Source organism: Pseudophryne corroboree, chromosome 10 (genome assembly GCF_028390025.1).
Source record: "Pseudophryne corroboree isolate aPseCor3 chromosome 10, aPseCor3.hap2, whole genome shotgun sequence".
In the NCBI taxonomy this organism is placed as follows: domain Eukaryota; kingdom Metazoa; phylum Chordata; class Amphibia; order Anura; family Myobatrachidae; genus Pseudophryne; species Pseudophryne corroboree.
Genome location: NC_086453.1, coordinates 253,959,117 through 253,966,537, shown reverse-complemented (window position 1 = coordinate 253,966,537; position 7,421 = coordinate 253,959,117).

The window sequence follows — 7,421 nt, the reverse complement described above, 5'->3', positions numbered from 1 at the left end:
ATGATTTAGATGTAATTATATCACTAGTGAACTCGGCCAAATGATCTACATAAAGGACCCGTTATTTTCTATCCCATAGCAAACAATTATTCCAACATAATGACGCTACTCTTCGTATAATACAGTCAGCATTCTTACAAGAAGTCCACGTTAAAACATTATATAGAACTTATATATCCCATGCACAAAGATAGCACATAGGGGTATATGCAATTGCGTTCGAATTCCCGAAATTGTCGAATTTCGGGAATTTTTCGCCCCCAAAAAAAAATCGACAATGCAATTTAGTGCTTTCCGTCCAAAAAACGGACTTTCAAAATTCGACTTTTTGAAATTCGACTTTTGTCAAATTCGACTTTTCTGCAATGATACAAGTGCTGCAATTCAACCAAAGTATATTCAATTGAAGTTAGGAAATGCGACAACAGTGCTTTTAGACAGTAAGTTCGTCATTTTCAATCCGCCACACTTTGGTGGGTGAAACTAATAAAAAAAAATTAAAACATTTTTTTTTGTGTTTTTTTTATTGATAATAGCATATCTATTTATATTAGAAGGGATTAGGTACTTGGTTTGTCTTTTTTGGAGGTACAAGTATTATTTATATATTTTTTAAAAATATATATATTTTTTTTTTAGATGGAATGGTAAAATTCAGGAAAAAAATGGCGTGGGGTCCCCCCTCCAAAGCATAACCAGCCTCGGGCTCTTCGAGCTGGGCCTGGTTCTAAAAATGTGGGGGAAAAATTGACAGGGGATCCCCCGTATTTTTAAAACCAGCTCCGGGCTCTGCGCCTGGTGCTGGTGCAAAAAATACGGGGGACAAAAAGAGTAGGGGTCCCCCGTATTTTTTACACCAGCATCGGGCTCCACTAGCTGGACAGATAATGCCACAGCCGGGGGTCACTTTTATACAGTGCCTTGCAGCCGTGGCATTAAATATCCAACTAGTCACCCCTGGCCGGGGTACCCTGGGGGAGTGGGGACCCCTTCAATCAAGGGGTCCCCCCCCCAGCCACCCAAGGGCCAGGGGTGAAGCCCGAGGCTGTCCCCCCCATCCAAGGGCTGCGGATGGGGGGCTGATAGCCTTGTCAAAATTGAAAGAATATTGTTTTTTCCAGTAGTACTACAAGTCCCTGCAAGCCTCCCCCGCAAGCTGGTACTTGGAGAACCACAAGTACCAGCATGCGGGAGAAAAACGGGCCCGCTGGTACCTGTAGTACTACTGGAAAAAAATACCCAAATAAAAACTGGAGACACACACCGTGACAAGTACAACTTTATTACACACTGCCGACACACACATACTTACCTATGTTGACACGAAGCAGTCGGTCCTCTTCTCCAAGTAGAATCCACGGGTACCTGAAAATAAAAGATAATTATACTCACCTGATCCATGGTCCAGAGATAAATCCACATACTTGACAAAAAAAGAAAACGAACACCCGACCAGCGTACTGAAAGGGGTCCCATGTTTACACATGGGACCCCTTTCCCCGAATGCAGAGAGACGACCCCCCGCGACTGCTGTCACTGAAAGGTCTCGTAAGCCAATCAGCGAGCGCAACGTCCTTGCACTCTGCTGATTGGCTCTGTGCGCGTCTGAGCTGTCAGCGCATCGCACAGCTTCCTCCATTATATTCAATGGTGGGAACTTTGCGGTTACCAGTGGGGTCACCCGCCGGTCAGCGGCTGACCGCGGGTAACCCCACCGCTGACGGCAAAGTTCCCACCATTGAAAGTAATGGAGGCAGCTGCGCCATGCGCTGTCTGAGCTTAGACGCGCACAGCCAATCAGGTGAGCGCCACGGAGTAGCGCTTCCTGATTGGCTGAAGGGACCTCAGTGACAGGAGTCACGTGATGTCCCGGCATTCGGGGAAAGGGTGCTCATGTGTCAACATGGGACCCCTTTCAGTCCGGTGGTTCGGGTGTTCGTGTTTTTTTTTTGCCAAGTACGAGGATTATCTCTGGACGTGGATTTATCTCTGGACACTGGCAGGTGAGTATAATTTTTTTCACAGGTACCCTCGGATCGTCGGAGACTGTGGCAGTCGGCGTGTCAACATAGGTAAGTATGTATGTGTGTCGGCAGTGTGTAATAAAGTTTTACTTGTCACGGTGTGTGTCTCCTGTTTTTATTTGGGTATTTTTTTTCCCAGTAGTACTACAGGTATCAGCGGGCCCGTTTTTCTCCCGCATGCTGGTACTTGTGGTTCTCCAAGTACCAGCTTGCGGGGGAGGCTTGCTGGGACTTGTAGTACTATTGGAAAAAACAATATTCTGTCATTTTACTCAAGGCTATCAGCCTCCCATCCGCAGCCCATGGATGGGGGGGACAGCCTCGGGCTTCACCCATGGCCCTTGGGTGGCTGGGGGGGGACCCCTTGATTGAAGGGGTCCCCACTCCCCCAGGGTACCCCGGCCAGGGGTGACTAGTTGGATATTTAATGCCACGGCCGCAGGGCACTGTATAAAAGTGACCCCCGGCTGTGGCATTATCTGTCCAGCTAGTGGAGCCCGATGCTGGTGTAAAAAATACGGGGGACCCCTACTCTTTTTGTCCCCCGTATTTTTTGCACCAGCACCAGGCGCAGAGCCCGGTGCTGGTTTTAAAAATACGGGGGATCCCCTGTCAATTTTTTCCCAGCATTTTCAGAACCAGGACCAGCTCGAAGATCCCGAGGCTGGTTATGCTTTGGAGGGGGGACCCCACGCCATTTTTTTCCGTGTTTTTCCCGTTTTTCCCCGTTTTTTTAAATCGCGGCAAAATCCGGCAAATCGGACGTTTTTCGCCCGCGGGACTGTCGAATCCGTTTTTCATTGAATATGGTGAATTCCGGAAGCCACCTGCCGGAATTCACCTGTCGAATTGTGTCAAATTAAAAAACTGCGATAATTTGCCGCGATTCGCCGCTAATTGCATATACCCCTATGGGTCTGATGAAACGGGGTGTTGTCTAAAATGTTCACATTCATCAGCCACCTTTTTCTATAATTTATGGGAATGTGGGCACATTAGATGATTTTGGTGTAAAGTACTCTCTTTTATTAATTCACCATTCTCAGTTAAATTTGAATTAGATCCTATGGCTTTTCTTTAAGAAAATTGTACAAGGAGCTTAGAGGGGTCTAACCAGTATCTACGCCCTATCCTAACAGTGTTAGTGACGGTTGCAAGAAATTTTTTATGACTGTTACTCGACTCTACCTGATATAGAAAAAGGTGTTGCCAGATTCTACAACAAATGGAGTCCACATATAGAAACCCTACCAATGATGTCTGAGTGCAAATTTTTTGAAAACACAGACTGGTATCTACAATTATAAAAGTGATTGTATATTATTTTGGCTAAAATTTTTACTCTACTGTATGTATCCTATACTATCCTATGTTTTGTGATTTAAGTTGAAAACCAATAAATACATTTAAAAAAAAAAGTGTGATTCATAGAAAAAGGTGAAAAAGAATAACGAATATCTGATCAAATATATCATGTACTGTATTACTTTTCATATGTTTGATATTTTGGAGTATTACCACCAAATATAGATAAAATGTTCTCTGAAATATAGATAAAATGATGCAGCACCATCATCTTAAGGAAGAACATGTTTTATGGAGAATCATAGGGACTAGGGAACCTATTTATCAAGTAGTATTTGCAAGTGATCCTCTGAAAACACCAATTTTCACAAATATTAAGTATCCCCTGAATCTATCTGCGATGAACAGCAGCAGATATCAGAGATGTTTGATGAGATCCAACCACCATTTTCGATAAGAAAAGCAGCCCCTAGCGAAAATTATAAAAAATTATAAGGGCTTCCTAGTTTGTGAATTGATCACAATTCCAGAATGCAAAGCCTATGGGCTACATTCTGCAAAAAGAGAGGGACCCATAGGATCCTTCCCTGACACTCACCACTTGTGCATGTTTGGTCAACAGAATGAACAGAACGTCTCCTGGTTCCTGAAGGAGAACTGAAGTGATTGCATGACTGATCCCTTCACTTCTAACTAGAGATGAGCGGTCTAGATTTTGAGAATTCTGACAGAACCAAATTATGGGGTACCAAGCCGAACCAAGGCATTGCACGGTTCCTCCAGCCAAATTCAGTTTGCCAAATGAGGTTAAACATAATTTTCCTGGAAATGTCAGATCTGTGCGTTTTGGACTGCGTATAAGTCCCTTTGTAGCTGGCATACTGTCCTGTGTCTGGGTGGTCTGCACCTCAAGAAGACATCTTTTACTGTTTTTTTTTTTTTAAATGTCTCACATTTTTTTATTCATTGAAGATATTACAAGGGAAGATTATGTGTGACTGAGCTGAAAGAAGAAATGTTTTTCTGGTTTAAAAACAATCTCAAGTACTTTAATTTGTTAGAAATTTCAAAGAAAGTTTGTGTGTATTTGAGAGGCAGTGTATGTTACTGTACTTACTGGGTGCTTTTGTCCCATCAGCTGCATCCCAAAATAACAAAAGCTGGTTTAAAAACAATTCTCAAGTCTCTTAATTAAACTTTATGATAAATATTTCCAGGGATGATTGTGAAGTGTTTGAAGGGCAGGGTATATCTGCCAGGAAGGGGTCAAATACTGTACTTACTGGATGTTGTAGCTTCATCACCCACACCCCAAAATAATAAAAGCTGGAAAAAAAATTTTTATGGTTTCAAAATTCTCAAGTGTTTTAATAAAACTGCATAATAACAGTCCCTCATTTCCCTGCCTCACTGAACATTCACTTAATTTGTGACAGTTACAAGTTCAGGCACAGTCGCTTTACTTTATTTTTTGTGTAAATCATTCATGAATCAGTCTACAGAAGAACAAGAACACCCTAGTACTAATGCTGGCAGTTATAGTACTTATTTAACATTTTCTTTAAAAAAAAGTCAAATTATAAGAGGAATGTATAAGAAACTATTTAAGAAAGGTTCAGATTGTGGTCTTGTAGTTTTTATCTGTGTTCCTGCTACTGCTCTTCCATGCACTAGAATACCTATTGCAAAAGCAACCAATCAGATTCTATTTATCATTTATCTATCTCAAGAGGAGAACAGATAGAATCTGATTGGGTGCTATGGGCAACATCTCCACTTCTTTCTTTTTTTTAACATTAGTTTTTATTGGAAATTTTTTCACAGAAATTAGGGGAACAGAAAAAAGAAATAGGGAGAACATTGGGGGGGGGGGGGGGGTTAGAAGTAGGTACCAGATACACAGTAGCAAACAGTTGGTCCAGTGAACATTAGGTTACAATATTCTTCTATAAAAATCAAAAAATTTAAAAGCATAAGGACATACATAGCGTGGGAAGTTAAAGGAGGTTAAGGAAGATGTAGTGCTGACAGATCAGTTGGTGAGGCGGCTACAGTTGAATGACTTAGACCAGCTTTATAGGTGGACCAGCTAGACCATTTCATGAGGATGGAGGTTGAAGAGGGGGAATATTTAGCTTCAGCCGTTTCATAGATAAAATGCCTATGAAAATTGTGTTGGATGGCCGTCAAAGAAGGGATAGTTTCTGATTTCCATAGTTGGGCAATAGCAGCTTTAGTGGCTATTAAGATATGCCCCAAAACATATTTATCTCCTGGAGGGAGATGGTCTGTGTGTAGATGAAATAACGCCAAAGCTGGGTCTAGGGGAATGTTCTAACGTAAGACTATATTAATCAACTGGAAAACTTCCTTCCATAGATGTTGGAGTAAAGGGCATTTCCAGAAAACATGAAAGATGTCTCCTGTGTATCCACACTTTCTCCAACAAAATTTAGATTGTGAAGGCCAATATTCTATGTTGTTTTTCTGGCGTAAAGTAGGCCCTCTGTATAAGTTTAAAAAACATTTCAGAATGGTTAATACACCTTGAAATCGTGAAGCATGATCTAAATATATCATCCCACTCTTTATCTAAAAAGGGTCTATTGAGATCTCTTTCCCATAGGGTCTGGGCCCTTAATGTACTCTGCTTATTGTTAGCTAGCTGGAGTTTGTACCACCATGAGATCCCGCCCTTATATGTAGGGGTTTCTAGGTGACGTTTAATATAGACTGGGAGAGAGGGTTTGGCACCATGTGATGTAATGAATGAGTGTAGCCAGCTTCTCACCTGCAGGTATTTGAAAAAATCCTGAGACCGGATCCCAAATAACTCCTGGATTTGAGAGAAGGACATCAGGGATCCTGCAACATTGAGGTCACCCAGAGAGGAGAGGCCTTTCCTCCCCCAAACGCTTAGATCAATATTAGAAATTATCAAAGAGAGAGATTTGGGTGACAAAGAGGAGGACTGTAAAGTTATCTCATCAGAAGATGCTACTAATTTGTGCCACACTCCCAAAGTGGTTTTAATTGATTTACAAGACCCGGTCCAAGTGCTTGCCACAGAAAAGGGCAACCATAATAAATCAGGGAGCGCAACTGGCTGTATGCAGTGAGCTTCCAGTGTAACCCATGATTTCGGATTCGCGGCTTTAAACCAGTCTCTAGCTTGACTTAGAATACAAGCCACGTGGTACATTTCTATATCAGGGAAAGCGACGCCCCCAGCATATTTGGGTAAAGTTAGGGTCTTTTTGGCAATTTTTGGCCATAAGCCTCTCCAAACATATCGGATCAAGATTTAATTAAATTTAGTGTATAGTAATTTAGGGAGGGGTCTTGGTATGGCATGAAACAAATAGATTAGTTTTGGGAGAAAGACCATTTGGCTGAGGCAATCCTGCTCAGCCAAGAGACCTCGTGCATCATCCACTCCCCAGTCAGCTACGTAAAGGCTTTTAGCAAAGGGCTGAAATTACAGTCAATCAACTTGTCTTCACCAGATAAATTGATCCCTAAATATTTCAATGAGTGGCTCTTCCAGGCGTATCTATATAAATCTTTCAGTCTAGAAATCGCCGAGGGTGTAGAATAAAGTGCTACAATGGAATCCAGAATCCGTCCGGTAAAGCCAAACTTTCCTAACGTCAACCTCATAAAGTCCCAGTGTAATCTACCGAATGCCTTCTCTGCGTCTAGAGAGAGAACCAGAAGAGATTCTTTTTTAGCTGTGCAATAATCGATTATGTCCATCACTCTTCGCGTGTTATCCGGAGCCTGCCGATTTGGCACAAAGCCAACCTGTTCAGGGTTAATAAGGGAAGCGAGGAGAGGGCTAATGCTACTGGCGACCAGTTTAGCGTATATTTTGAGATCTGAATTCAAAAGAGCAATTGGTCTAAAATTTTGGACCGAGGTAGGGGGTTTCCCCGGTTTGGGAATGGCTATTATTTGGGCATCCAGCATTTCTTTGGGGAAGCAACCAACCTCTGAGGCTTCATTGAATACTGATAATAGCACCGGGGCCAGACTCTCCTTAAAGGATTTGTAAAAAGCAGAGGGGTATCCATCTGGTCCCGGTGCCTTGTC